Raw genomic sequence first — 25,380 nt, 5'->3', positions numbered from 1 at the left:
TAGGTATTTTGATTATCTATCAGTTTATCTTAATAGGTGGTTTGGTTATCTATCAGTTTCATCTTAATAGGTATTTTAGTTATCTATCAGTTTCATCTTAATAGGTAGGTTGGTTATCTATCAGTTTATCTTATTAGGTGGCTTGGTTATCTATCAGTTTCATCTTAATAGGTAGGTTGGTTATCTATCAGTTTATCTTAATAGGTGGTTTGGTTATCTATCAGTTTATCTTAATAGGTGGCTTGGTTATCTATCAGTTTATCTTAATAGGTGGTTTGGTTATCTATAAGTTTATCTTAATAGGTGGTTTGGTTATCTATCAGTTTATTTTAATAGGTATTTTGGTTATCTATCAGTTTTATCTTAATAGGTGGCTTGGTTATTTTACAGTATCACTTTTAAAGTTTACGAAAAAATTGTTTTTCTTGAAAAGTATGCTTCAAGTTCATACCTTCATGTAGCATTCAAAATATGCTTCCATTCATATCCTTTTTGTTAGGCTCAGTAAGATGTATTGATTTGTATGTGTCTCATTTTCGAACATTTTTTTCATTGTAACTTGTGCTAATAGTGAAGTTTTATTAATTTTTTCACAGGCAATGACTGACAAATTTTAAAGTACGATCACCAGTAAAAATTTTACCAGCTATAAAATCAAAAGCAAGAATTTTAAGAATGATTTTTTAAAAAAAGGATCAAAAGATCGCGATCTTGATCAAGAATTTTAGGAACGATAAAAATGCATAAAAAATTGCGATCTTGGCCAGCAATTAGTTTTTGGATCAGCGGCCATAAAGTTTTGAACCGCCCCTAAATCAAGTTTTCGCATTTTCTACGGAATAAGCACATCATCGCCTACAAGAAACTTTTTTGTTGAAATATATTGGATCTTCTGATTCAATAAACCTGTGTTTTTATACGTAAACACACATTTTCATTTTTGAAACCCTAAAACCATATAGGCCTACAATATTTAAACACAGATGTTTCCAGCTGAATATATATGTATGAACATCAAATTTCAAAATTATGTTCATTTCATTTATAATCTGAAAACTTTTCCATGTTTTGTGAGCATTACACCTGAACTGAAACAAGATATAATGAGAAATAAACTAAACTTCAAATATGGTAGCAAAGTGAGAAATTCTTGGAGGACAACTTTGGTCAACTATCGCTTAAAACTTTCTTTCTTTTCTTCTTTTAAGAAGAAGAAAAAGAAGAAGAAGAGAGAATAACTTGTGTATGTTCTAAACTTTCTACAGTTACCTACTTTCATTTTCTTTCTTTCTTTCGTAACGTAAAGCAGAAGTTTGCTCGGAAGTTTGGTGTTGCGAACTTCCTGCAGAGGAATATCTTAGCTGGGATAGATTCTGTCTTGTCTCCTGCCGGGAAGCGAGTCTTGAAATATTACAGCTGCTCAGTACAATTTATATTAAAAGCAGAGAAGAGAAAGCGCGCGAGGCTTTTAAGTTTTCTCTTATCCAGTGGTGGATAGTGTAGCCAGCGAGCCTATCCATCACTTAAATGTATGAAAGGACCAAAGTGGGCTTCTTTTCCGAGTTCAAACTTTCTTTGAGGGAAGTTGGAGGGAAAAAACTCCTAACTTTCTCTTGTTTCTTTAGTGTTTGTGAATTATTATTACAGTATTATTATTATTGAAAGCAAAGATGTTACATTTTATACTCACGTTTTAAGAAATTACTACTTCTAAAGTTCGGTTACTGTAAAGTTAGACCAATACACGATAGTACTTCCCTTATTTTGCCAATGTGTTTTGTAGGTAGCGACAATATTCACAAAATGCAATTCAGTTCGAGAGATGAATAGGGGTAAAAGTGAATCTGAAAAGGTAGGGGGACGCCTGACATCATGCCGTCCCCCGTGCCTATCTTTGCCCATTATATTTTTTAAGAAGTACGGGGGACGCCATAGATATTTTTGGGAAATGGGGTAATGGCGTCCCCTCTCACTTTTATCCCTGGAGATGAATATTAAAATTTTGTCCAAGGACAAATTGAATAGATAATCAGAGGATAATTGGTGCATTTTTGAATTATTATGATTCATCCATTGTTGAGAGCACTTACTTTTATTCTTTAAAAACATGCTTTTAACAATGATACTCTCTGAACAATGGAAAACAAAATCTAGCTTTCGTTTAACTGGGTAGTTTGTCCCCAGACACCCCCCTTTGCATTTCTCATATTCCTAATATGTCTCTAATCTTAAGGAATTTCGAGATACGGCCGTCTTATTTTAATCATTGCAATTTTATTGCAGGGGAAAATCAGAAATGGTGAACCACGTGTCTTAATTATTTTAAATGAGAAGTTCAAATATCGAATGTCATGTCTTTAAGCGTAAAGATTCCGAGATCTGAACATTTTATTATAATAATTGTAATTCCTACCATGTTTTGTAAGCCTACCTCTTTTCCTTCTCCCTCCCTTTTCTTCCCTTCTAAATCCAAGATCAAAAATCAGAAAATACTGAAAGACGTGCCTAATTATTTTAAATGAAAAGTTTATATACCAAATTCCATGTCTCTAACATTCAACATTCATTTTAAGGTAATAATTACCATTCCTTTTTCCTCCCCTTTTCTCGTCGAATTTCCAAATATCTAGGTTTAGGATTTAGAGTTTTGGGCTTTCGGCATCTAAGGCCATTTAGCCATTCACGTTTTGAGGGATGACGTCCGTCGGCGAGCACACAATCCGGGAAAAGGGAAGGAAGAAAGATTGGGAAGGAAGGAAGCGGCCTCGGACCTATAAGTGAATGACGAAAACCCAGGAAAACCTCATTCAGCTTTACACTTTTTACACATTTCGACCGAGTGCCCCACCGGGAATCGAACCCGGGACCGCTCGCACAAAAGGCGAGAGCGTTAGCGACTACGCTACGCGGGGCCACTTTCCAAATATCCCTCCTTAGTGAGATCTTCCATCACAAATCGTATGCCTTGTCCAAATTTCAAGTTTCTAGCTTAATTGATTTTGCCTAGTCGTTGAACAACCAATCACTCAATCAGGTATTCCTCTTTTAATTCTTATGTATAGAGACTAGCTTTCGGCTAGCTGGAGACTATGCCCCAAGACCCTTGCATTTCCTCTGCCTATGGTCTCGTACTTCCCATATCCTTAACATCTCTCTAATCTTAAGGTATTTCGAGGCAGAACTATCTTATTATTAGAAATGCGACTCCCAACTTTTCTTCTCGCCTCTTTACTTCCTCTCTACGAGAAATATTAAGAATGCTTAAACACACCTTTAATTATTTTAAATGAAAATTCTAAATACCAATTTTCATGTCTCTAATCTTAAGGGATTTCAAAATATGGCCATCTTATTTAATTAATTAATTAATTTATTGAAACAGAACACAACAGATTTTGTACCCAATTACCGTGCTCATCTTTCATGAAGTAATATATTTACAATTTCCCTTTTAAACTTTGTGAGGCAATCAGCATTAAATATATATATTATTTGTCATTTTTAAGATTCTGTTGTAGATTGCACTAATCCTCCATGTTGGCGACTTATTTAGGATATTCGTCCTTGCTTTTGCACAATAAAAGAAGTTATAGTTTTCTGGACGTGTTTTTCTACCTGGAACGTTTATTTGAAAGCTCGAAAGCAATTCGTTGCAGTCTAGCTTATTATTAAGTACCTTGTATAAAAAAAAATATCATGTCAGATAACGTTCTTCTTTGTTTGAGGGTTAGAGTTTCCAAACTATTCCTATTTAATGAATTAGTTTTCAGTTCTTGGAAAAATGTTTGTTTCCTTATACACAAGATATCTAAGAAATTTGGACTGGATTTTTTAAAATTTTTAGTGAGTTAATTTTTGTATCTGGGTTCCATACAAGCGTCGCGTATTCGAGTTTGGATCGAACGTAAGTTTGATACAATTTTTGAAGCGTGGCACTTTTACGAAACTCCCTACTAATGCTTAGAATAAACCCAAGATTTCTGTTCGCTTCATTTATTATGTTATCAATATGAGGTTCAAATGTAAACTTCGTATCATACATTACTCCTAAATCATTGACAGTACTTACAACGGGTAGTTGAGTCTCATTAATTGAACATTTAAATTGCACTGGTTTTTTACGTTTTGTAATACTCATGATTTTACATTTACTAATATTTACATTCAATAAATTACGTTGACACCACTGCACCACTGAATTTATATCTTGTAGAAGAATAATGTGAAGTTAGAACGATAACGTTGTACATTCTATATGTCGTTGTATGTTGTACGTATATTTTGTTAATAATCAGGGCAGCAGTGCTCAGGCAGTAGCCACAAAATAGAAGAAGAAAGAAATAATGTAAGTAATATCGGTAGATTGATCCATATATTTTTTCTTTTGTTTGTTGCTATAGTAATAGGACTCGTTGTTAAGGAAATGTTCCTGAGACATAATTGTGTGAGTCGACATGATGGTTGGATGTACAATTTTGAATTGTGAAGTAAAATACGTTATTATCGTCAAAGATAGTGTTCTGTGCATTCTAGATTGGTGTATGTTTCTTCAAGCTATCTTTGATATGTGCAATAACTAAAAATACATGAAAATATATGTACGAACTGAGGTATAGTGTGGTTATACACATTTATGCTCGGTTCCACTCAATGAATTGGTTTTTAGTCTGAAGGATAGTAAGATTATCCAAAATACTTTTCATGTTATTACGTAATCAGCGATTAATTAATACCAGTCAAAGAATGGGAAACATGATGGAAGATATGGGAAGAAGTGAACCGATCTGAGAACTACCAAATTCTGAATTTCAGCGTTTTATGGAACAAATGAAAGAACTAATTGAAAATAACCTTGAATCTCAGAGTGGTCAATTAGAAATTCAAATCGAGCGATTAGAACAATCATATGATGATCAGTTAGAACAAATAACGAACAAATTGAAACAATTAGAACAAAATCACAATGCCAAACTTGATCAACTGTCGCAATATCTAAGAAACAAGTTTAATGAAATAGAAGAGCGGATTGGTAATAACTCTGCTCAAATTCGTGATTTGCAGCGAGAATTCTTGGATTTCAAGAATAGTCACCAGAATGATTAGAAGACTAACAGGAATCTTCCCAATAGAGAAGCTGTTCCGGAATCATCACATCACAAGTTGACAGTACACCTGCATGACAACCGACGGTAACTATGCAGGAGTATGGCAACGGAATCCCGCAAGATGGAACAACAAGAATAGTTTACCAGTAGTGGCGGCGGTTGGACGTTAAAAGTGTTGGAGGGGGAAGGGGAGAGACATGATCTGAATATTCGTGTAATAATGTTAGTTTTCCTGGTTGCTTGTAATACTTTGTTTGGCAAAAAATTCCATAACCAACAGGATACTATATTTTCCTGTTAAAATACCATATATTGTGTTTCATATTTTAAGTAAATTGACAAGAGCAACGCAAGTAGATACTCGGTCCTGAACGGTTCACTATCTTTTCTGTCTGCTTCCGGCACTGCTTGAAAACAACATATCCATAGACTACTTCCGCGTAAAATTCACCAGAGTTGTCACCAGGGGTCAATAGCTACTCTACCATCGTAGCGAGTACACAAATAACCACAAAGAACAATACCTGAAAATAATACTCTTTAAATGCAACAGGCAAGATCAAAAAATGTGTAGCCAAATGGTAACGAAAACTCGTTAAGGGTTCAACAACGAAGGTGTAAGAAGAGATTTGATTCCTTGCTCATGAACATCTTAATATTCTGTCTGGAAAATTTTGTGATCAGATTATTTAATAACAAATTTGCAAAACAAGTAAATAGAAAGAATAATATTAATCAAATAATCATAGTAAAGAATAATGCGGCTTCTTTTGCAAAAGTTATTTTGAAACTGGTTATTAATGAACAACTTATATTTTTAATACCACCCATGCTATTATATGTGTTAATACTCTTAGAAAAACTGAATACTAACTACAAGCATATGCTATGACATTTAAAGAAATACTTTTGCAGCTTCCCAAAACATGTTCGTTGCCATTAGGTGCAGTTTATTCACTTTCTTGGACCACATCAAAAATTGCAGTTATACAATTATGGAATTATGTTAAATTTACTAAATTTAATTGTATATACAAAATTGTATATGTGCACCCCTAAACTCGTACATTACACTGACAACAATGGAAAAGGTAGAAGTTGTTTCTTATTACTGTCTTTTTAATTAAAATTCCTTACTGAGCTCCTTCGCGGTTAAGCGCTTAGCGCACGCGCCTTTGACGTGGGAAACCCGGGTTCGATTCCCGGCGGGAACTCATGTGGTTCGGATTCAATGTTAATCTTTAGGTCCACGTCTCATATAGCCTCGCTGCTGAACGGGATATTCAGAAGAACTGTAAACTCAAAAAAAAAAAAAAATCAAATCAAAATATTCCTTACTATTAGAAAGAAGAAAATACATTTGTCGATTTTTGTGTAATTAAAGAATAACTTGTGAAGGACTTCTTTTTTTAGCGAAGTGTTATCTCAATTAGTTCCAAATACAACAGTATGTTGTATATTTTCACTTGTAAATTATTATTTACTTGTAAATTTGGGCCATAATGCATTTTAAATAGGTACTAGGCTGAATCGTCTATTAGAAGAAGAAAAAGAATGATGTTAATATATAAAAATATTATTCAAATGTTTTTATGTAATCAAAAATCTCTATGTCGTCGTCATGACAACAAAAATAAATAGGTTTATTGAGTGAGCTAAGCAGACATCTTAAAAATTTGTGTAGAAGTAAAATGTACACTTCTCCATCACATTTATTAAACTAAGTGTATAAAAGGTAATTGATGCGTTTTAATAGCTCAATATTAATGTGATTAAGAACCGATATCGTTATACAAAGCGGCTGACTAACATATCGAGCTCTTGTAAGAAGAAATGAAAGTACGCTCGAATTGTGGTGCTCCAATAGGTTAATTTTGGGGCTATTTTTCGTGGTAATTAAAACGCAATTGCCGTCGCTTTACAACTACACGGGAAGATAGCCAATACATACTAATGGAACGGCAAATATTTTATAGCATCATATTTATTCTATGAACCAAATAATACATACAAAACTTTATATTTCCAAATGAAACTATCGTATATTAATGGGTCATTCCAAAAAAGTGGGAGGGGGCAACTGCCCCCTTTTGCCCCCCCCTTAATCGCTGCCCATGGTTATTAATATGGAGCCTGAAAGTGAAGCAGAAGAGGACAGAGAGCGTGTATCGTCTACAATTTGATTATTCTAAACTTAATCTAACTAAATCTAAGAATGCAAAGTTAACGGTAAAGTTTAGTGAAATTAATGCATTAACAAAGTTTAGTGCTAGAGTAGATTATATTCCCGCTAGTACTTTTGTCGAAAGTTTTGAGAAAGAGTGTGATTTAATTAGTAACGATAAATCTAATTTTCTTAAAATTTTGCCTCATGTGTTACTTCCACCATGCCCAACGTGAGTACATGGCAACTAGATCTAGATTACGTACTTATGAAGATTACAAAAGCATTCTGTTGGTAAAGTTTGAAAATGATAAGTTAAGTTAATCGTGATGCTGACGATCGAGTAGACCATAGTATTATGAATTTTGTTATCAATACTTATAATGAACTGAAACAAGCCGGTAGCCAGCCCAAAAATTTAGGGGGGAGGCGGCTGAAGTTAGGGGGGCCGATTCAACTATATTATAGATCATTTGCAAGCCTACCGTGAACATTTTAGGGGGCAGCAAAAATTTAGGGGGGCCCGGCCCCTCTAGTCCCCCCTGGATACGGGCCTGAACTGAAAAAGCTTAATCCTTTTCAATCCGATTCCAGAAGCATAGCATCTATCAGAATTTTACTTCCATATACATTGCAGCAAGTATTGCTTTCTTCACAGTGCATGAACATTAATCATTTACTGTTAATTGTTCAAAATTATGAAGATCAGATATCTGTACGGTATATTGAAAGTAAGAATATAAGCAATAATCTTAGCAATATATTTCCTATACGTAATATCAGCATAAAACCAGGTACAAATACTGAAAATGGTAATTCTAGATACAATGTTAATGCAACTAGAAACAATGTAGATAATGATATTGATTTTAGGAATAACAAGGTAGTGAAATAATCGGTACAATTAGCCTAATACTGCTATTGGTAATAAGTTTGGTAATAATCGAAGTGGGATAGCTGGCAGAATTTTTTATAGTAGAAGACAAGCGAATAAATGAATCGAATTCTACACACAATATTGCACAAGATTGTACAGTGCAATGTGACCTAATTGTCACAGCGTACAGGACTACTTTAACCTCACCGTTGTAACCTCACTGTTGTAAACTGATACATGTTTTAACTAGTGACAATGATTTAAAATCTTAAAGTGTATATATATATCGTGTCATACTTTTAATGACAATATCATTGTATTAAAAAACATATCATTTTGTCGAAAAGCAAATGATCATGTGAAATGTCATTAAAGTAAACTGATATAAATTATTAAAACTTGGGTTATTCAAGAAGTGTTATTCAAAGATAATTTAAATAGCGTTTGATTTTTCTAATTGATTTTTTATAAAATAATTATGTTCTATATATAATTTTAAGGTAATACCAATTAGTGTTTCTTTTTCTTTGATTGTCGTTACTATTTATTGTAATTTTTCTTTTATTTGTTGGCCTGAATTGTGCTTTCTGATTTTATAAATGCTGTACCCGAACATAAAAACATGTATTTTATCTTGTAATGGCTCAAATGTAAATACTAATTATAAATATTAAGAAAAGAAATCTATTATGGACCGAGGATAAACAACTAAATTGTCAAATTTTAAAGATGCCCTATTTCTTCATTGCTTAAATAAAATATGATTAATTATTATAAAAAAGAATATAATAAATGAAATATTAAAATAAATATGTAAAAGTATTTGTTAATGAATATATATATATATGTGTGTGTGTGTGTGTGTGATGTAAACTAATATGTGGTCGAGGATTCGTTCTTAAATTAAGAATAAATTAAGAGTTCCCATGGTTCAGGAGCTACACACAACGATAACGTTGTATATTGAATATTTCGTTGTATGTTGTATATTTTGTTAGCAATCAGGGCAGCAGTGCTCAAGCACTAGCCGCAAAATAGAAGAAGAAGAAAGAAATAATGTAAATAATATAGGTAGATTGATCCATATATTTTTTGTTTTGTACGTTGCAATGGCAATGGGAGTCGTTGTTACGGAAATGTTTCTGAGACATATAATTGTGTGAGTCGACATGATAGTTGGATGTACAATTTTGAATTGTGAAATAAAATACGTTATTATCGTCAACGTATTTTCTGTGCATTCTAGACTGGTGTATGTTCCTTCAAACTATTTTTAATATGCGTAATAACTAAAAATACATGAAAATATATGTACAAACTGAGATGGGTAAAAGTGAGGGGGAACGCGGGGTAGGCCGTCCTCACACCTCGAAAAAATATGTACGGCGTCCCCCCGCAGTTCCTAAAAAATTAAAATGGGCAAAGATAGGCAGGGGGAACGGCGTGGTGTCATGCCGCTACCTATCGCCCCCCCCCACCTTTTCAGATACAATTCTACCCCTGACTTGAAGAACTAGTGCAGAAGTAATACCTAGGACTTTGATACCCAAATTTTAACAATGGGAGTCTCGACTTTTTTCAGTCTTTTCCTTCTCTTGAAGGGGAAATATCACTAAAGGCTGAAACTCAGCTTTAATTATTTTAAATGAAAAGTCTAACTAAGAAATTTCATATCTCTAGCCTTAATAGATTTCGAGATAATATCATTTACTTTTATCAAATTGAATCCTCACTCTTTTTTAATTCTATCCGCCTTTTACCTTCTTGGGCATATATATTTAACGGTTAAACACGTGCCTAAGTATTTTAAATTAGAAGTCAAAATACTGAATTTCATACCTCTAGTCTTAAAAGGTTCCGATATATATATATATATATATATATATATATATATATATATATATATATATATATATATATATATATATATATATATATATATATATATATATATATATATATTATAATTGTAATTTCCACACTTTTTAATTCTCACTGCTTTTTCTGTAAATCAATGTGGGACAGGAGTTATGTGAAAGTATAGCATTGCACTTTCATGGCCTCAGCACTTAGAGCAGGTAATGGACAGCACAGCGCTCTGACCTTTTGTACCCCCAGCTTGCCCCAGGTACACATTTGACAGAGATTGGGCAAATTCCTGGGTAAATTCCTGTCACATTTGGGCAAAGTTGAAACGGAAGAATAAATCCGGGGATTGAACGTAAGTAGGTAAGATACCTTTTGAATACCATTACTCTTACAGCTGGCAGATCTTATTACCATTCTGACTACTACTACTACTACTACTACTACTACTACTACTACTACTACTACTACTACTACTACTACTACTACTACTACTACTACTACTACTAATAATAATAATAATAATAATAATAATAATCGTACTAATAAAGCATAGTATAGATTCTATAAAACGTATGATAAATATCACTGATGTCGGAAAGGGATGAAGAGAATAAAATGGATACGAAGAATAATAGCTACTTTCTTCATTTGAGACAAGTTCACAATGAAGCAAAAGCAAATAAAGAAGAAGAACCACCAAATAAATAAATGGACTGCCATCTTCATATTAATGTATTGGGGTAACGACATGCTGCTTATGAGGGAATTTGCCGTCATTCATTTCTCACTTCACAGAGTGAGAGTAGCTCTAACAAAACGGATTACAGACACGAATAATTCATAGCTTATTTTTTTCCTCCTTTCCTTTTTTTTCTCTCTCTCTCTCATACTCTTGCATCTTCCCTTCGTTTTCTATGCACCCTTCGTTCTTTCTTGGACCTTTACTTATTTTATTCTATCCCTTCTTCCCTGTTCTCTCTCGAGAAGGCGTTCTACTTGTTTACACATTGTTAAGATCACAATGATAAATGGTGATTTCAGTTTTCTCTTCCTCTCAGCCCGCGCACCTCCTGCGTTTGGATGTGTGTTGCATTTGCAGAAAAGTGAATGGAAGACGAGCGAGGGAGGGTACGACGATGTATACACATTACCAGAATGTTTTACGCTTTTCTGTTCTCTTTTTAGTTATTTCTTTTCTTATTTCCAAGGTAGCCAACCTTCAATCTTCCTTCTGCTGTTTTGATCTTTTCCGTTGAATTGGATAAATCATAGTAGTTTGTAAGTGACTTATGTACGTGGGTCAGTCAGAAAGTTAGTTGCACTCCTTTGTAAATATTTTTCGGTCAAAGGTTATTTTGATGAAACTGTGTGGCAACACTGCAGACGTGTGTATCGTGTGTAGGGTGACCAGACGTACTGATTTTCGCAGTACAGTATTGTTTTTCAAAGAGCTGTCCTGCGTGTTGCGAAGACGCCTGGAAAATTGAGAAATGTCCTTTTTTTTATTAAAATGTCCTGACTTATTACCAATATTTTAATGTTTCGTTCTTTCTTTACAACATTTTGAATCACAGACACACTTTTCCTGAATGATGAACCGCTGTGTTGTTTAACACTCCTCAAAAGATTAGGGAAGGAGAACAATCAACAAACCACTCTTTTGCAATACATTTTTTTTTTTTTTACTATGAAGGTTTTGTTGAGATATTGGTAAGGTAGGAAATGTTTCTTTTTCAACTTATGACATTATGCTAACCAAGTTAAGTAGAAGTTCCCTCCTGTCAGTCTAAATTTTTCCTCATCCCTTAAAATAATCCCACGCTCCGAAAATTGATTTTAAAAAAATCTTTAGCCCAACAAGAAGTTTCACTGTACATTCATAAAAATAAATCACTTTGTCTTTCATCAAAGCATATGGAGCTGTGTTGAATTTCTGGAATATTTGTGTTCAGTGCTTTTCTTTTTAACAAAAACTGAATGACTAACTTAAAGTTAACGTTAAATTAAATAAGAACATGAGTACTGCCGACGCAGTAACTATCATATACTATTATACTAGTGTTCTACTTTTCGCTTGTCAGAATCTGGTCACCCTAATCGTGTGACGTAGCGGCTTTCAGAAGGTAAGTGGAGTTGTTCTGATAATCACTGGTAAACATGTCTCGACAACCGCAAGTGACATCCAAATTGGAAATGCGTGCAGTGATTCGTTTTTGTGAGCGAAGAGGCGTAACTGCACTTATATTTATCGGCAGTTGCATGAAGTGTATGGAGAAAATGCTATGTCATGTTAAGCTATCGCGAAGTGCGCAACATGTTTGAGAACGGACGCACAAATATTGACGATGTTAAGCACGAGGGAGGACCAGACCATCATCCTCCTTATAGCCCAGACCTTTGACAGTGTGAGTTTCATGTGTTTGGTCTAATGAAAGACGAACTTTCAAAGCAACGATACCACTCCGATGACACTGCAGCCCAAGAATGGTTATCGGGCACTGGATGGGCATTCATTGCAGAGCGCATATAAAAACTTGTATCACGCCTCGAAAAATGCTTAACTAACGGAGGTAATTACGTTGAAAAGTAGATTGTGAATGGGGATTTACGATACAAATCAAGTTATTGTAAAATTTCTAACCTATTTTATTTTCTTAAGTAGTAAAACTAAAACATTTTGACTGACCCTCGTATGTGGCTTCAATATTTATTTACATAGAGAACGGTAAGAGACAGCGAAAAGCTGATTTTCTTTAAATTCATTTATCGTTCTAAGAACACCATCTCTCTTATCCTTCTATTCAAGCCGGAAGAGGTAGAAAACAACCATTTCCGGTTTAACGTTGATCGCTATAGAGTAAAAAAAAAAAAACGGTAATAGGCAGCGAAAAGCGGTTTTCTACAATCAATTAAGCGTCCATCTCCACTCTATAATCTCTCAACTAAAACCGGAAGTAGTAGAAATCTACTAATACTTCCAATTTCAATGTTTATTGAGAAAATATCACGCCATATAAACCTAACTCTTTTACATAGTTACTGCTACACATTACCAATGTAACTTCCCTTTCTTAAAATGAAATGAAATCTTCCAGTCTAACGTCCTATGATTATGCCCTTTAGGCTAAGGGAGACGGATGATTAAAGCAAGTGAATGATGATGGAAGAATTGGTGGAATGAGAAGCGGGGAGGAAATGGGAGTACCCCGAATAAACCCAAGGACAAGTTGTTGGCCACCACGAACTTACTGGGCCGGGGATCGAACCACGAACCCCCCACGCACCAAAGATAAGTACTCTACCACTGAGCAACTGTGCCCATGTGACTTCCATTTGTGTATGTTGCATGAAATATATTCTACTCTTTCAAACTGACTTTGTATTTTAGGGCCATTTAAAAGGTGTTTATGATTGAACGAAGAACGAAAAAGATGTCGTTAGTTAGCAACACTTAGTACAAACAAGGGGACAGTTCATTCAATTGACATCCCTTCGCAACTACCCCAAACTGGTCTCTTTCTCTCTTCCCTTTTTTTACAAATTTCTTTTTTTTTTTTTTAAAAAAAATGAAAGTATTTTTTTTTAGAAGAGGGTGCAAAAAGGATGTCAATTTTCGTAAGGCGTGACTCTGAATATCTTATTTGGAGATTTTAAAAAAATAAACGGAAGTGTGTATAGGCCTAGTGTTATATCCTGTGTGTGTACATTAAATTATAGCATATGTCAAAAAACGGAGCAGTCAGTGAGTATGCATAAAATGATGTGTACCTCAACAGACTTCACTCTCTCTCTCTCTCTCTCTCTCTCTCTCTCTCTCTCTCTCTCTCTCTCTCTATATATATATATATATATATATATATATATATATATATATATATATGTAGTGTTTCATTTTTATACAAAAAGGGGAGAGTTTTCTCTTACCCTCTCCCCTTTACTAGCATATGTGGTCCCAGAGGTTGTGCTTCGATAACTGAATACAAAGACATTGAGTTCATTTTTCTTCTGTGAAAGAATTGCTTAGTTTTTTCTTTTTTAAATCTACTCAAACAAAATTAGTTTCTGTGACATTTTCCATCATCTGCAACCCCTAGTTTCGATCCCTTAAATATGAAAGTGACAAGAGTCTTTCCTTTTTTTAGGGGGAGGCCTTGTTTCTATATCTGTACCTGAGGAGAATATTTCTTGAATCCCAGGACAGTTTGTGTACTCTTGAAAGAAAAAAAAAAAAAAAAATGTGCTCGATTGTGCTAACTGTGTAAATTACGCTACCATGACAACCCAAAAAAGACTAAACTACCAGCAGCCAAATACACTACACTACTACACGTAAAATTGGGTGGGTGTGGTCAGCGCATTGACTTACAGATCCACATTCGCGAACTTTTTTAAAATTTAAAAATAAATTTCGTGTCATTCCCCCAGAAAGCCTATCAGTCACATTCTACGACTTTACATGACGCATTTTATTTTTAGTAAGAAACTTTTAATAAAAAGTTAAAATCAATTTTGAGACAGACTGTACCAACTGACGTCATCATCAATGCTTAATTCCTCTTGCTGATGCTTACGTAATACTATTATATAGAAACTTATAATCTTATATCATTATAATTTATAATTATTATTTATGTACTCTTATAGTACTATAATAAATATCTAATATATGTGTCGCGATGTTGTGAGCATTCCATAAACTCTATCAGTCACAAAAGTTTGGGAACCTCTGTCGTAAAGACTTGGAGCCTCTCCATGAATAGTTATGGTCAATGGCGTATTTACAATTTTGTTTCGGGGAGGGCTTTGCTAACTTTCGGGGGGGGGGGCTTTGCCTAGAAATGTGAAAATTCTGCAAGATATTTCATATACTTTACTATAGTAAGATTTCGTGGGGGGGCTTAAGCCCGGAAGCCCCTCTAAATACGCCACTGGTTACGGTATATTGTAAATACAGTGTACTTACAATAACGCTGTGCTTTTAAAAATAATGGAATTTCTTTTCGCGATAGGGAAAGCTTCTAGTCTTAAAGCTAGAATTCAACATAAACATCCTGAATAAATGAGCGAAGGAATCCTTACTTTATTTACGCCACTGTGTAGTAGTGTGAGTGATTGAACGAAATGTCGGAGAGTGACGTTCAGAAAGCCATACAACTGATGTTTGGAGGGCTGTATTTATGATTCAATTTGTACCTCTTGCTTCTCTTGTGCCCTTTAATTATCTCTGGTAATTGTAGCAATTTGAAAGATAATTAGCAGAGGAAGTGCAGGTTGTTGTTCAATGAAGCGAGATTGAAAGTAAAATACTGTTTGTGTTGCATGTATGCTTGTCTCTCTCTCTCTCGCTCTGTTCCTGTCAACAGTTTCTACTTCTGTCAATACGTGGCAGCACAGTGTATTTTTTAAAAAAATTGATACACGTGCGTCGGCATGCTCTTTCTACATTTTTTCATATGTATACTTCATTATAACACTTAAAAAAAAAAAAAAAAAACTAGAAACAATCATTTACCCTTTATGATTGGATGAAATTTTCTGAGATTTTGTTCTCTTGAATTTTAATTGCAGAGACGAGTAAATAACAAAGAGAAAACCATTCTAATACTCTGTTATTTTTACACTATGTTGTTAACCTATTTTATATCATTAACCTCCTCTTATCACATCCTGTTGTCAGCGGTCCCGGTAGACTAAGTATTACGTAGTAAGTAATTTATAGTAAGTAGACTAACAAGGAGACTTACGGAAGTGTCACTCACCGATTTCAATGACACTTTGCACACTTGTAGAACATCGAAAAATAATCAACTTTTTTTTCTTTTTTTTTTTTTCGGCAATGGTGAAGATTTAAGGGTGGAAACCATCCTTTGAAAGTTAGGGATGATCTCTAAGCGTAGACCGAAAACAACCATTTAATTTATAAGAAAACAAACTGCCAGCGGGGTTTCAGGACAGCCGATTCAGAATCTGACGTCAAAATTCCAAAATTCCAAATGGCGGATCCAATATAGTGATTACAATTACAAAATGTCTTCTGGTTTGAAGTTCTCTGCAGTTAGCCAAGAACAATTATAGTTGGCAGAGATTACTACGAGGAGGTTGCAGACCAACTTGAAACCACTTTCTGTACTAATTTTAAGGAATGCTTGATTAAAGTGAGTCTCTGCACCTCTCACTATAGCGTTTAGAGACACAAACAGTAGGAAGTGCGGCACAGTCAATAAATCTAGGACTCACAGCTATACAATACAGCCTTTAATTTCTGAAAATGGTGGTCTATAATCACCGTTGTTAATTATTTTGCAGGAAAAGAATGGAACATTTGGCCCTATAGTCCAAAACAACCTCTTTTAATCTGAAAATGTCCTTGTGAAAGCATCAAATTCGGGAAAATTAACATCGATTCGGGAAAGTTAACATGGATTCGGTCCGATTGGTGCTTAACGTCCTTTTCAGTGCCGAGGTGATATGAGACGTTGACTTATAGCTTAAAGTCGGGATCCGAACCCCATGGAACCATTTCACTTCCACCGAAAATCAAATCCAGGTCTTCCATTTTGAAAGAGCGTGCACAATCACGAAGAAACTCTAGGAATAAAGGAAGAACCTAATACACCTATTCGATTGCAGACAAATATCATCTTTCGTTTATTTTAGCAGATCCTTTATTATAAGTATACATTGTATTTATAAATACTTAACGTGTTCAATGTATTTTCCCTCCTAATTATTGTTCTAAAAAGCAATTAGTGAAGCGTTTGGCCAAAACTCTACTAAGTCTAAACCTTAATTCCGATGCCCATAACTGGAAAGCCAAAGGCCTACAAAAGTCTATATAAACAAAGTCAAAGTAAACTTCTATATAAGAATAATTCTGCTTATTGTATTGTAGGGGTGTGAAAGTTTATACCGCTATGGCTGGCCGTATATTGACCAAAGAAAAGGACCAAAGTTTAGTATTATTAGCAATCCAAGAAAGCCTTATAGTACACATATTCACTCGACCACGTGCCAGGCAAATGCCTCTTCCAAGGGTGTGACTAAGAAACATCCTCAATGCTCTTAAGTCCCTCTCTCCACATCCTCTCATTCCTTCTTATGCCTCGCTTTCGCTAGCCCCCCCCCCTACATGGTGAATAGGATATATGCGCCCGGCCTAGCTCTTCCAGGGTATTAACAAATAGATGAAAGGGAAAAATAATACAATGGAGAGCTTCAGAAAAGCTACCGGTTACCGAAAGTCATACATGGTTAGATGGAAACTTTTAATATAGTCAGGTCACTCTGCTGGATAGAAAGTACAAACTGGATATAGTAGACAGGCCTAAATTGTTATTATTTTTATTCAAAGAAAGTGACACTATTTTCCTTGTCTGAAAGTTCTTCGAAATTTCAAACGTACTGTTCTTCTCGTGACCAATCTTTGACAGTAGACAGGTAATATATTGAATTTTATGCTTGTGGTTGGCATATACGCTAGTAACTAGTCTTCAGCACTAGTACTTTCAATCTACATGAATTGTGGGGCGTTAAACTGAAATATTTCAGTTTCATTTTCAATCTATGAGGTAGCCAGAAAGTCCCTTTACACCTGCACTTATTTCGTTCCTATATTAATAATTCTTAATAATACTTGCAGTTATTTATCCGAAAATGTCTGTATGTGCACCTCCGTTATTTCTGAACAGCTTGATACGCCTCCATGTCCTTCTATTCATCCACTTTAGCAGCTGCGGTGTCACAAGCTGGAAGGTTTCCAGCACACTTGGCTGCAGAATCTTATTGTCCACGTACCTTTTCTTCCTGACGGTATGATTTGATGATATCTCACAGAATTATCTTGTATCGTAACGTCCGGACTTCGAGGCGGCCAAGGATAAGGGGCAGGTGAATTTGGGAACTCACGTCCTATCCACCGGCTAGAGAAAAGTGCGTTTAGGCATTCGTGAACAGCAAGTGACAAAAGCTCCATCGTGTTGGTAAACAACTGTGTTATTGATTGTCTCAGGTTCTGTAGCTGTGAAAGAAGCCAGTCATTCCACATTTCCAGATAAGTAATCTGGGTCATGGAACCCTCAGAGAAGTACGGACCAAAGATGGATTGTTCAGTCATTTTCGCTCAAAGCATGGCGTGCGGAGGATTGTCCTCAATTTATTGATAAAAATATGGGTTTTCCTTTGCTCATATGAACACGTTCCTATCCCGTGAACTTGGATAAACAGCATATTCATCGGAGAATAACGAACTTTGAGCAGGAGTGATGGGGAAGGCCTGCAACAAAATATTGGATGTCTTTTTGCCGGCGGTTTAAGTCATCGGCGATTAGTACATTGATTGTCATTGACCGGAATCTGCGCATTTTTAAGTTCATTTTCATGTTTAGTTGCATTGTGCTCCTTGCAATTCCAAGTCCTGCAGAACTATTTCTGGCAGATTTGTAGGGTGAACGCTTCACTGACGCACTAACTTCTGCACACGTTTCCTTTCAGGTAGATGGACGACGAGAACAAGGAGGATCCAGAACACTTCCCAGGCGAAAGGCTTTCTTCTCCCACGTAATCAAAGTCTGACGACTTGATGGCTCTTTACCAAACTGTTCACGAACCTATTAATCTGCTGCGGCATATTCTACTTGTGCTTCCGTTCATGGACCCACCCACTTGCCACTAAACGCTCCTCCAAAGTGAAATCACTGGTATTTGCCATTATTGTTCACCAAACGTGGAAAATGAGACAGTCAATTGGTCAGTGTTCAGATTTTACTTTCCTCCCTTCAAGGGCAATCACATGGCAGTTACGTGGCAATTCACGTGAGAGGCACTGTTACCATTATCAATGATCAGGATGAGAGGTTCAAATATTGTCTTAACATTTTATATTGTCACACGCATTTAGTTCATGTTTAAACGGACTTTCTGCCCACCCTGTACTAGATTTGAATTCATGCTGAGTGCAAGATTTGTACGAGAGTCGAATAACTCGACAATCTCTTAGGATTGATCTTTAATACAAGGAGCATATTTGTTCGTATCGCATGTGATCCAACTAGGAGTGCTACAATTACAGATTCACGCTTTTCCGAATACAGTACGGTATCGAAGTTCAGAAGAAAAATCTTTGAGTTTTACGTCCCATGGTTATGCCGTTTAGGCTAAAGGAGACGGTGATGATGAGTAATGAATGAAATGGTGGAATGAAGAAAGTGGGAGGAAACGGGAGAACCCCGAGGAAACCCCGAGGAAGTTCAGAAGAAATTTTGTTTTCCAAACCAAAATGAAGCATGTTCATAAACTTTCTACATTAAAGTTAGAGGTTTGTTAAAAATAATTTTTAAAAGTTCTGTACTTTTATTCATAGATGGAATTAAATACAAAAAATATAACTCTTCTTTAGCCAATTGACATATTTATTTCATTAAAATTTTTATGTATATAATTTATTTTTGAGAATATAATTTATTTGATAGAGGTGGTGGCCGACTTAGAAAAAACAAGACTATATTATATTTACACATTAATTTCTCTTTAAAAAACTGTGTAATTTAGAAAGTGGTTTTAATAAGTTTTACTATTAATTTTTGGTTTTCGCTTAGGGTTGTTTACTTAAAAGTCCAGCAGTAAACATCAATCATATATACTGACTAGGTATTTTCGTACATTTTAGAATATTAGATAAAGTTTCAAGTTGAAAATTATAAGTAGATAGAATATCGTACTCAGACTTTATGGAAAAGTCAGGTTGCAACAAAATACTTCTTAACAATGCACTGAAATCTTTATTACTTAATAAGGAGCAAGACAGTAACTTACACTTTTAGAATATATTACCAATATTTACATATCTATATTATTTGACGACGGCAAAAACAAGAATACTGCGTTCTTATTTTAAAACACAATAAATCTACAATCACTCTTATCTTAGGTTCAAGAGACAATATATATTACCCAGAACTAATATGTTTTTGTATGATATTTTCTTCATACTTACAAAGTACTCAATATATCATACACTGAAGCATGGTTATTTGCGTTATAAAGCACCACTTACAGTTTCATTTGTTAAATTAATGAACAAATACTATTTATCTACTGTAGGTCGTATTTATAACTACAAATCTTCGTGACTTATTTGACATTTAAAACAAACATATTCTATACTCCATCAACAAATTTGTATTGAAACACAACTTCCACCATTATTTCCTACTCGCTGATTAATTCGCATTCTGCTACATGACTACAAGTAATATAATGTCTCAGTGATAGAAAACTCACAAGGATTCATTTCTGGCGAGAAGAAAAAAATATCAATCAGTTCGGCAAGTTTCACTAACAGTCACAACGACTTGTCCTAACTTACAAAATAATTTTGTGCAATACCAGATGAAAAGCTTGGAAATTTTCAGTGAGTAGGTATTAATGATTAACATTGTTGTAGCGACCAAATTTTACTCTAGGTATCATTACAGCATTTTCTGGTGTGATTAAGATAAATTCTGGAAAACTCTAGTAAGGAGTTCGTCCTCAACAGTAAAAGAACTACTCAAATTTCGAATTAGCATAATGCCTGACGTCACGTTAATATGATGAGTACTGAAACTAGATGGATAATTTTATAGCCTCCTGTCGTATAATTTTAGCAATCTCAGTTGACACTAAGACTTGCTCCACTGACAAGAAGAAATGATTTTGTTAGAGCTCACGAATTTCTCTACTGACTGTCCAGAACATTACAGTATGCATGAAGCAAACTGATTTTAAAAAACAATGTTACCATGAACACTCAACAGTACGAAGTAGAAAAACAGTCAACAATAATCACTATAAACAACAACGAAGATAATCTGCAACGAAAGAGAAACAACAAGAAGAAAAAATGGATAAGGGTTGGTAGGAGGTGAATTGCACCAAAATACGAGGCACTTTCGGAAAGTAACCTCTGATTGGTCACTGTACGTGAAGTAGTGGGGACAGTGCTACCATCTTTGCACGGACGTGTGCGGTAGATCAGTCTGCACCTAGCTGTGGTAGAGTGAAGGTTGTCTGATCAGTAGTTCCACTTTTGTTCTCAAAATATATGATGCAATAGAAAACCCCACCAATGCGAGGTGTGAACTGTCATACGTTTTCTTACGGCGAAACAATATTCGGCAGTAGGGCTGTTCCGATAATCGAGTAATCGATAACAATTCGATAAAATTTTAAAACCGTTTCGTCGATAAAGAATTTTAATTTTATCGAATTATCGAACTTTCGGGACTCTCGAGATATTCGAGACACTCGAAGTGATCGAGCCTCTCGAAATGTTCGAGACACTCGAAGTATTCGAGACATTCGAAATGTTAGAAACATTCGACGAGTTTGAGACACTCAATCTGTTCGTGAGTCTCGAATTGTTTGAAAGCAGCAAATACTAAAAGATCTCAGTATGATCGCAATTTATGGAGTTGTTTGAATATTTTGAAAAGTTCAGTATTATCGGAGGGTTTAGAAGAAACAATGCAAACAAGGTTATCATAAGTGTATATATACTACATATATGCAGGGTGTTCATTTTAAAACTCGCCTCTCTTGAGATGAAGTGAAAGAAAAGTTTCTACCCACAAACTCGATACTCGAAACTTCGATAACTCTTGAACTTTCGATAATGCCCGAAACTTCGATAATACTCGAACTTTCGATAATGCTCGAAACTTCAATAATTTCAAATACTCGAACGCTTTCGAGTAACCGATGACAATTCGATAAATTTTCACTCCCAAAGTTCGATAGGTCCTCAGGCTTATCGAACACCCCTATTCGGCAGCAGCCATTTATCGGGAACTTTGTCCCGTGTATGGACCAAGTGTAATGAGTGAAGGAGTTTTTCGTTCATTTAAAAGTGAAAAAGTGAATGAACAAACATTTATGAGAAAGAGAGGAGTGGCAGGCCATCAACGGCCCATCCAAAATTGATGAAAAAGTTCGTGAAAATCGACGTTTCACAATCTCGGAGCTTTCTCTTCGTGCATATGAAGAAGTGTCTTGGATCTCAGCTAAAAGATGATGAGGAACTGAAAGATGCGGTCAGAGACTGGTTCAAGGCACAGGCAGGAGATTTTTATGCTGATGGAATTTCTAATGTAGTGCAGAGATATTCTAAGTGCTTCAATGTTTGTGGAAACTATGTTGAAAAATAGAGCAAAGAAGTAGTTTTCAGATGTATATAATAAATTCTTTCTATTTACTTTGGTGTTTCTTTCTTTCTTTCTTTTTTTTTTTTTTTTTGCCAATCAGAGGTTACTTTCCGAGTGACCCTCGTACTTCAAAGTCATATTTCCACTCAGACTGTATAATACGAAAAATTGTCAGCTGGCGACACTGGAAACGGATCTGTACAGTAAGGCGATGAAGATCATTTTGCCCTTAGGACCACCTACTTACTCTTTCTGCATCTGCATCCAGTTGTGCGTGTGTATGTGTGTGGGTGTGTGCGTAGTGAAAAAAAAAAAGTGAGAGACTCCACATTATTTGTCAAGGAACATATTTTCCGGGAGCATCTCTTCTATCCTATGTTATTGACTGTTATCGACAGATCGTGTCCACGTTAGAGGTTACAGAAGAGAGAGAAAAAGAGACAAGAAGAAAATCTGCTCGAAGGAATTCGACCGAATAGATTTCTTTTTAAAAGTTGAAAATCTCTTTTTTTTCTTTCCTTTATTTCTAGCATCTTTCAGCAGACTCATCCTTTTGCCCTGAACGTCACAAGCAAATAGTAGTAATAACAAAATAGAACCGAATAATAAAAATAATACAGAATACAGAAGCTTGTAGAGCTCTTGTCCTAATGACCAAGAAGAGCGGAAAAAAATGTATGGAGATAACAAGAACTTTCTCTGAGAAACAAGTGTTCGTACTTGTTCTTGTCTCTACCCACACTAACCAATTCAAGAGTTCAATTCAGCCACCGCCCACGTATACTGGTAAATACACTGAACGAATCAAGTAGATTCTCCCCCAACACAACAACAACAGCCAGCAAAAGGAAAGTTTAGTACTAAGGCCCTTTTCCACGGTACTACTCTGTAGCTAGCAGCAGTATTGAAGTATGCTTAAAGGGATGATAATTTGTGAGGAACATGAAATTCTCCAAAAAGCTTATGAGGCTCTCGACCAGTTTCCATCTACGAACAAACAAGAAGAAAGATGATGAGGGTTTTAGTCGTGGGAGGAGAAACAGAAATGTGCTTTATTAAACAGAAGCACCAAAATAGAATTTGTGGTTTGCTTCTCATGCTATTGCTAAAAAGAAAAAAAAAATCTTTCAGCGTTTCTCTTGTATTTCGTTACTGTAGCAGTTGTTGTTTAGTGGCGTGTAACGAAATGTTGCTGTGTTAGGAAATTCACGCTTCAACAAGACCTACTTGCCCTATTATTTCATTTCTACGATTTATTCATTGATACATGAGTGGTTTTCTGTTCTCTTTCGTAATTGGCTACTTTCTTTGTATTATTTCCTACAAGTAAATAGAAATTTGCTGAAAATCTATTGTTTATTTACACAGATTTCTGCACAATACCGGCCTTAAGCCCATCACATTTGTGGCAGGACATCCATCGGCAAGCACATTATCAAGGGAAATGGGGAGGAAAGTAAGAAAGGGAGATGGAAGGAACTGGCCTGGGACCTTTATGTTAGGTACTATGCCGTCATTTGCCTGGTGTGAATGAGGATAAACCAGGAAAATCTCCCTCAGGAGCGTTGTCCTGAAAAAACTTTTACATCTTTTCGACAGTGTCCCCACCAGGAATCAAATCCAGAACCGCTTGCACCAGAGGCGATGACAGCCACTACCCTACGAGGGGCCACTGAAAATATATTGCATATTAAAAAAAAGATATCACTAGAAAAAACAACAAAAAGCACTAATGGTTTGGCGGGATATCAAACCTTCATCAATGCTCTGGATGCTCTGTGACGTCACAGATTGTTGCTTCTATTTTTTAGTAAACCGTACGGAGGAAACAAGTAGATGACAAGAAACTTGTTGATGATAAAGGCAATGGTATCAGACAAACAAGAGCATGGTTGGCGTTGGCGATAGTTTTGTAGATACGCTACTAGTACCACTCGTAGACTGCCAACACTACTGTTCTCCTACCTCGTCCACAACTTCCTTTGTACTACCTGTTCCCTCTGCTGTTTCCCCGACCGTCACACAACGGCCAGTTGCAATTGACTGTTCTATCGTTACCTGTACTTTTCTAACGATGGAGGGTTTCCAAGATGGCTTTCAGTATCTGACAAGGAATAATGCTTTATAAATTCACTATTATAATTTTTACGGTGCAATATTATTTGATTGGGTGTCCCCCCCCAAAAAAAAAAACTTCAATACTTTAGTGCAGGGATGCAAATAACCGCTCACCCACTCACCCGGGGCTAGTTGTTCATCGGTCCGGCGAATTTTTAATATCACTATTAAAATACCGGAAGGTAAGTAAATGAATTCTATTGTGGGGTGTGGGCTAGCAGCTTTTTGATTAGGTTAGTTAAATTTTGTTGCTTATTTGCATCCCTGCGTTAGTGTAAAGAGTATTTTAGTAACTAACTGTAGAACTTGAAAAATTTCAAGTTTTTTCTGTCAATATTATAAACCACCTATAAGTTTTAAAAATACAGTTTTGAAATAAGATGAATCATTTACAGTATCCCCGTGTAATTAGAGAAAATCGATTAAAGACAGTGGATATACTATCCTGACGGCTTAAACTACCACTGATTTTGATATTATTATTATTATTATTATTATTATTATTATTATTATTCTGGTGCACAAAATATACATAGCAACGAACAAAATAATGGTTGGGATGTTCTTGTCGAGCTTCAGTTTTCAGACAATTAATCTTTTCCGCTGTAGGTCCTAACTGAAGCACCATCTCTGCGCAGTTAATTTGTACCTCGTGGCGATAAAATCTTGATTTTTACCGATATCACTCCCCTCAAGAGCCGCATCTTTTGTTGACGTTGTATCATGCAACAAGTAGTTATTTCAGGAGAAATTTCCCGGGAAAACTTCCCATACATTATGAGTGAAAGAATTACTGCTGCGAAAATACTGGTAATCCACGTTGAGCACGATCGAAGATATGCCCCGAAGGAATATAAACACTGAGTTATCCCCCTAAATCAGCACTGCAGGTAACATTTCCTGAGTCCTGAAACAAATCAACTTCAGTTTGTCCTTTATCAGTATGGAATACTGAAAAAAATATTCCGATTATTTATTTATTTATTTATTTCAGAAAACAACAGGCGGATGCCTAATTACAGTTTTCCATCATGATAATATAATTTAAAATACACATATGATAACAAA

The 25,380-nt window shown here is 35.4% G+C and overlaps 1 protein-coding gene and 1 non-coding gene across 3 annotated transcripts in view; both read right to left on the bottom strand.

Annotated features, from left to right (window-relative positions):
• LOC145668634 (EGFR adapter protein-like) overlaps positions 1-25,380 on the bottom strand; it is a 1,410,624-nt gene that overhangs the window by 296,897 nt on the left and 1,088,347 nt on the right. The window lies entirely within an intron of this gene.
• TRNAK-UUU (transfer RNA lysine (anticodon UUU)) lies at positions 2,841-2,913 on the bottom strand. Its single transcript has one exon. It is a non-coding gene; the product is annotated as a tRNA-Lys (tRNA).

This window comes from Thermobia domestica, chromosome 13 (assembly GCF_964235325.1).
Source record: "Thermobia domestica chromosome 13, izTheDome1.hap1.1, whole genome shotgun sequence".
NCBI classification, from domain to species: domain Eukaryota; kingdom Metazoa; phylum Arthropoda; class Insecta; order Zygentoma; family Lepismatidae; genus Thermobia; species Thermobia domestica.
The sequence above is the reverse complement of the archived record's forward strand: the minus strand, read 5'-3'. Positions and strand labels throughout refer to the sequence as shown.